The sequence below is a fragment of the Cannabis sativa genome, chromosome 1 (assembly GCF_029168945.1).
Source record: "Cannabis sativa cultivar Pink pepper isolate KNU-18-1 chromosome 1, ASM2916894v1, whole genome shotgun sequence".
In the NCBI taxonomy this organism is placed as follows: Eukaryota; Viridiplantae; Streptophyta; class Magnoliopsida; order Rosales; family Cannabaceae; genus Cannabis; species Cannabis sativa.
Window position 1 is genome coordinate 41125162 of NC_083601.1, and position 7905 is coordinate 41133066.

Genomic DNA, 7905 nt, shown 5'->3' on the forward strand with positions numbered 1-7905 from the left:
TCTTTCTCTAATATTGCATATTTTATGTTCAGTGTGTAACAATACACATAAGAATGAAATTAACATGGCTGTAGAAGAAGCAGGCAAGAGACTCCGCCGTTTACCCTCAGAATAAGCAACCCCCATATATATAGGCTTTTCCCTTAACTTGGGACTGATCACACGCTTTAAGTCTTTGTTATATTAGTATGTTTACAATTCAATCTCAATGCCTCAGGAAAAACATCCATCTATTCCAAGACATATATATTTCCATTTTGACATATATATAGAATAAATAATTGTTTATACGTACATATAATATTTATCCAGCTCGTAAATTGAAGGAAAAAAAAAACAATTGTGCCATAATTACAACAAGAAAATATAGTATTCAGTGGCTTCAGTTGGAATCACCACTACTTCTCTCTTCTCTCCCACACCTCAATATTGCTAATTCCCAATTATTATAGCCACCACAGAAAAATCTTTGCATGCAAAGCCACGAACAATAATCATGATGACCACAACCAATAAAGTCATAATACAAAGAGAGCATAATGACAAAGCTTATTATGATCGTGTTAAGTTTGATAGGAGAAAGATGCTCATTGGCCTAGGAGAGCTATATGGCATGGCACCACCATGACAGGGCTAATAAACTCCAATAAACCCTTTGCCATGGCCGATTGCACCCCGGCCAAGGCATATATATAACACCAACCAATTGCTGTCCACCATTATCTTCAAAAATCATTGACTTCAAGTTACCTCCTGCATGTGAACAAATTGCGCATTAGGCAAGCGACACTCATACGACCAAGTTGGGTTCCCAAATTTGCAGCTTCAAGTTCACAAACTCTTGGCTTTTCTTTCCTTTTCACCGTTATTACTAGCCAAACTTATGGATGACCCCACTTTCGCTCTGCCTTTCTGGAACTGGGACTCTCCTCCTGGCATGGAGTGCGGGCGCTTTATACGAAAATCAATTCTAGCCTCTTTACGACACGCTCCGGGACCCTTTTCCACCAGTCACCTACACTACTGGTACGTATAGACAGATGGTAGAAAACGGCAAAAATGCTCACCTGTTTTTGGGCTCGCTTTATAGGGCCGGAGATGAGGCCGAACCCGGACCAGGCTCTTATTTGGAGAGCCTTCCTCATGGGCCGATCAACTTGTGGACCGGTGAGAGTACCCAGCCCAACTTCGAGAACATGGGAGACTTTTACTTTGCTGCTCGTGATCCCATATTCTTTTTCCACCACTCAAACATTGACCGGTTGTTGAGTGTGTGGAAAACCCTTGGAGGAAGTAGAACAGTTTTCACTGATCCGGATTGGCTAGACACCGACATTTTGTTTTACAATGAGTATGCCCTCCTGGTTCGTGTCAAGATCCGAGACTGTCTCGATACGAGAAAGCTCGGGTACGTATACCAAGATGTTGACACGCGCGCCACACCGACCAAAGTCAACGATTTCTTTCGATCGGACAATATTCTCGACCGCTAATTTTCCTTTATATAAGATGGTAAGTACAGTTGTAAGTAGAAGAGGAGCAAGAAGGAAAAGGAAGAAGAAGAGGAGGTGTTGGTGATTGAAGGTATTGAGCTTTGAAGTTGGATGTTTACGTGAACAACGAGGATGAGAATTGAGAAGTTGCCGTGTGGACCTGAGATATCTGAGTTCGCGGGAAGCTTTGTTGACGTGCCGCACAAGCAAATGGATGGGAAGAAAACAAAGACTACTTGTGTGAGGTCGGAATAACGAACTTGGTTGAAAATTTGGCGGCCGAAGATGATGACACTATTCTGGTGACTTTAGTGCCAAAGCTCGGTCTTGCCACCGTTTCTAGAATCAAAATTGAGCTTTTGTCTTGAAAAGTCTTACTATTATAAAGAAGACTTTTTTTAATCGGAGAATGCTAATTAAAGGAATGAATGTACATTTTTTCAAATATTTGGTGACCATATATATATATAAATATGTAGACTCCAATTTGAGTTTGATATTGTAATTACAAACAAAACACAAGAAATCAAAGCATTTCGAGTTTAACTGGTTCGATCTTGTTTGTATTTTTTAAGACTTGAAAAAAAATATTATTATTTTTTTATTTAAATAATTTACAAAATATATATATATAAAACTTAAATAGTAAGTAAACAAAGGCAACCTTTTTCAGCCGCTGCCTCCATTACATCTTTATTTTGTGGTTCGTCTTGTTATTTTCAAATGATATAAAGGATCGATATATATGTATGTGCTTATTTTGAGTTTAAATTGCATTTCAATATATATTTTTGAGTTTAAATTTTTTTGTTTCTTTGGACTATTGAATTTCAAAATGTATTCCAATATACACTCGGAAATATATCACAACAAAAAATAATACTTTTCATAATACCAAAAAATATTATAAAAATATTATTTAGTTGTGTTATTAAAAGTAGTGACACTTTTTATAATCTATTCTATGACTTATATTAATTAAATATTATTGAAATTTTTTTATAATACTTTTTTAGTATTTATATAATATTTTAATAAGCTTATATAAATATTTTTTTTTAATAAGTTTAAATAAATATTATCTTTGTTAATTTTCACAATATATTTTCTTACTAATTGAATACTATATAATTATACATTTTATGTAATATTCATCACTAAGTTTAAAGTATAGTTATTAATGTTTTAATTTTTAAAAATACATTTTTCAATACTGCTCTTCTAACACACAAATGTCATGTGAACCCAACAAACCCACTCCTAATTTAAAAATATAATATTAGTTACATTAATTCTAGGATAGTTTTGCTATAATTAAATACAATTTTATAATAGCAAATTTTTTAAATGCACATTTCAATATGTTTGGACAAATTAAATGTAAGATCTTAATTCCTAATTAATTTCTTCTTCTTTAGTTTGCATAAGAAAGTAAATGTTAAAGGAAATGTAAGCTTTTAAGCACAATATTTACAAAGTTTCAAATACACTAATGTAATTAAGCTTTGATCACGTTAAAAAATACAGCAATTTAGTGTTTGTTGGATTTTCAGAACGTGATTTTTAAATCTGAAGTTTAATAACCATCAGCTCGTACACTAATTGGGATAATAATTTAGGAATAGTCATTTTTTTACTATATACAATAGGAAGTAAAATAATTAGTAAATTAGACAAAATAAATATACATAAACCGACATGACATAACAATCGACAAAAGAGATTCATTGACTTTACTTTTTGTTCTTTTTACCTTTATTTTGAAAAATTAAATGGGAAAAATTGAGGGCGATTATAAGAGATTTTTAGAAAGAAAATAAATGTAGTGTGAAGGAAAAATACGTTGTAAGATTAATTTTCCAAAAGAAAGAAGGTTGAGAGAAAGGATGCACCCGCAATGGTAAAAGTAACAAGTTGTTATCACTTATTTAGCATTGATGTGAGACATCAAAGTGTTTAGCATTACTAAAGTGGTATTTTATAATTAGCTAGTAATTCATTATAATATTTATTAAATTCAGTAAAATATATATGTAACACTTGATATTAAATTACACCAATAACGATATTACATATCACAAAAGTGTTAAGTACTATTTCCCGGCATGGTATGAGGATAAAATCTCTTTTGTTTAATTGGACAATAGGGGTTAGTTATCCCTTTTGTTCTTTTTTTTTTTTTTTTTTTCTGTAACCTATATAAGGTATTTTTAATTATGGTAATTAATAAATTAATTTCATTTTCTGAATTATAAGTATATTATTTTTTCTCTTTCTAAGAGTAGTGCCAACATGAAATATGGCATTGAAAATAGTTAGTACTACTATTATTAGGTACCAATAATACCTAGTCCTATCAATATAGATGATGTTTTACGATTGGTTATTGATTGATATTCCCTAAAAGTTATTAAATTAAAAAATAATTAATATTTTTTTTCTTAAACTTTCGACACTACCTAATTTTACCTCTTAAAACCTACGGCTTTTTAAAAATTCTTTTAAAATATAACAGTTACATAATTATGTCATTTTGTTAGGTTCTGTTTCTATTACCGTTAATAGCATTTTTACTCGATGACCAATACAAAATTTTGTCCCCTTTTATTAAAATAATTAATTTTAAAAATTATAATATTTTATTAATTTTGGAAAAATTAATAAAAATTATATAAAATCTGATACTAAATTATACCAATAACAATATAATACATAAAAAAAAGTACTAAATACCATTAAAATACTTTAACATTTTTCTTTCATAATAGTTATTAAATTAAATCGTATTAAATTGAATATTTAATTTTACCAATAATAAGATAATTTTTGGGTAATATTAGGTACAATCGGTGCTTTAGCATTTTTCAACAGTAAAAGTTAGGTAAATGAATGGTATCCGTTGATGAAAACAATAATAAAAAAAAGTCTATTATTAAATAAACGTGGGAAAAATAACGTCCGGTCCCATATTGTACACTTGCGTCTTATATATTGTCAAAACATAGGACGATTATAGTGACTTGACATAATTGTGAAGTAATAAAAGATATTGTATAATTGTATAATTATAGTGACTTGTGATAATGAAGTTATAACTTTATCATAATCACTCTCTAATTGTAAGTGCTCTGTATTCCATAACAAGACAGAAATCCATCTAAAACTCTTAATAGATTCGATTCGGAGGTGTATTAATAAAAGAGTAATTAAGATTTTTTATTTTCAAATAAAGTTTTATTAAATTATGTTTTTTAAATTCTTTTGACAATGAAAAATTTCCTTAAACTGTTAAAATTGTTAGATTTAAGAAGTTTTGTTTAATTTCGTTTAATATTTCTAATATGGTGGTGATTGTCCATCTATCAAATTATGTTTTCTAAATTTTAATATATATCAAATTGTGCTCCTTAAGTATAATAATTTTAATAGTTTTGAAGAATTTTTAATAATTTGAACAATTCAAGAGACATAAATTGATACGTATAAAAGTTTAGAAGATAAAAATTATAATTATAAAAATAGAAAATAAAAAAACTAGAAGATCATAGAAACAGTTAGAATTAATGAATGACTACTTATTTTACATTTTTAATGAAAGGTGTGCCTAGATCAAAATTTTCAAAGATGAAAATTTGAAACTTCATTTTAAAAATTAAAAAAATTGTATTCTCTAATTAAAAAAAATTAAATATACATATGTTTTATACTTAATATTACTTTTACAATTAATATCATTTACGTGTGCAAGTAGTATATATATAAATATAAAAAATTATGGGATTCTTAATATATAATTACTAATAGAAAAATTTATGATAACTTTTAAATCATAATATAAATTTTTTATAACTAAATGTTACTTTTAAGTACAACAAAAAATTATTTGTAATTAAAATATTGTATTTAGATACAAATTATCATTAATTTAATTTTAGTTACAATAAATTTTAATTTTTGTAACTAATAGTAATATATTTAACTACTGATTTTTTAGTCACAATATATAAAAAATAATTTATAATTAATCACAAATTTAATTATAACTAAAATAAATAAATAAAAAAAATTATTCTATAAAATGTACCCTTCTATCGTAAAAACAATTCTCAAATCATATATACATACTAAAAAATTTATAATATGAGTGATCACATTATCTACTACTATATATATTTGACAGAGACTTGTCTCATGTTATTGGAGCGATTGATTATGCATATCCACATATAATAGTTTATTATATTTGCGATAGATTACTTTTGGAAAATTTAATATATATTTATATATAATACATATAATAAATTATCTTGAAATTAATATTCAATTATGTAAATCGAAAAGGTATTTTTTTTTTTTTTAAAAAAAAAAGAAAGAAAAGGAGATCGATTTTTTCTTTTTTTTTTTTGAAATATGGTGAAGGATTTTCGTGAACGTAAGCCATACGTTTTATATTAATCCTTTTGTACAGCTTTCCAAATAAAACAAATGAGAAGGGTCTTCCATATTTATAGAAGGCGGCTCACATGCCACTATCAATCTTAGTAATTTATAAAAACTAGCGGTGCTATTTTTAGCATAATTTGTTCAACCAAATTCAATTCATATTATCTTGTTTATATAGTGTATTTAATTTTTATTTTTTTAAATTTAATCCAATCCACACAATAATTTAAATTCAAATTCAATTTACAAAAATATAGATTAAATCAATTACTTTAAATTGATTATTTTTTTAATATTAAATTATTTAATATTTATTAAAAAATATTTTTTTTTACATAATTAATAATAAAATAAAAAAAATTATTGTTATTTTATATCTACAACAACAAATTAAAATGAATAAAATAATAACTTTTTTAAAAAAATTATATGTAAAAAGCAAAAATTAATTTTAGTTTAAATTATATTTTTTCCATATAAATTATAATAATAGAATGTAAATTAAATCTATTAAGTTTTTAAATATATTTATATCATATGTATTAGATTCTTAAATAATTATTTTCTTATATTAAAATATTAATTGTATATATAATTTTTTAAATATATATATATATAAATATGTATAGATTATATTGGATTGATTCTGTGCACCTTTATCCTCTAACATATATGTAATCTACTTTAACCATTACACCAAGCTTACTATTATTTCTATAAATATCATCTTTTAATACAAATATATATTGTAACTAACTAAAATACGTATATATTTTTTTCCCGATTTTTTTTGAAGGGGAGACTGCACTCTTTCGCTACGATGTGGGTCTGCCTCGGTTACCTTTATATATCAATCATCATTCAATCCGTACAAATATAAATTTTGAATTTTTCAATTTAATCAAATCCATACTTTGCAGATTAAATTGGATAAAATTATACTAATTAAATTCGATCGGATATTTTATGAAAAATTTTAATTTCTACTTTATAATTGATTAGCCCTTTAATTCATATATTAAGATGCATGCATCAATATCAGTGTGTTATCTCTTAATGTTTAGCATATTATAAGGTGACCTTTTTAGTATTTCTCAAAAGAAAAATATGTTTGTGTGATTCTATTAGGAAAAAAACGTCATGCCAACATCAATTTAGATTACTAGTCAAATAAAATAACCTTTCATGATTATAATAGTATACCTACATATCTTAAGTCTTTGAAATATAGTTGGTTGAAAGAAAAATTTGGCTCCATCTTGGAAATTACATACAAATGTGGTACATTGGAGATGCAATTTTCTAAATAAGAACAGTATTTAATAAAACTGTTGGCCGGGTACATATTCTTCTTTTTCATAATGACAAAAATAATAATGAAAAATGGTAAAGAACACCGTAAGTACTATTCTCACACTAAATTTTAATATTGGTTTCTATAAATTTTAATTTAATAAAAAATTTAAAAAAATTATTCAATTATAAAGTATCACATCGGTATTGTATTAGGTACTTTAAAATATCAAATACTAATTGTTTACTGAAATTTTTTAAAATTGATTATAAAATAAATAAGCTTAAGAAAAAAGTAAACTAGAGAAGAAGAAACCAATTTTTTATACAGTTCGAGTGTTAATGAATATTAGTTCACGAGTCAATATTATTGAACTAGAACCTTAATTGAAAAACCCTAATTCTCAGTATTCAATTTCCAACTCATTGCATGAAGAAATAATATTCTATTTATAGGGGAAAATTAGGTATGGACATACTCGGACCCGGTAGCGTACGTGCTCTACCAACTGATACTGTGGGGAGGGTTTCGAGTAAGGCAATGTCTGGATGTTATACCTAGACGAGTCTTTGATTACTCGCTTTCAGGCAGTCTTTTGAAGGTATCCAGACTTGTCCGGGCAAGCTCTTAGCTTCTGGGTCAAAGGGCCTTTTCCGAATTAGCTAGGGAGATTTG

General features: G+C 26.9%; 1 pseudogene; it reads left to right on the forward strand.

Moving 5' to 3' along the window:
- The first annotated feature begins 496 nt into the window (after positions 1-496).
- Positions 497-2139, forward strand: LOC115705005 (polyphenol oxidase, chloroplastic-like; annotated as a pseudogene).
- Positions 2140-7905: the final 5766 nt, after the last annotated feature.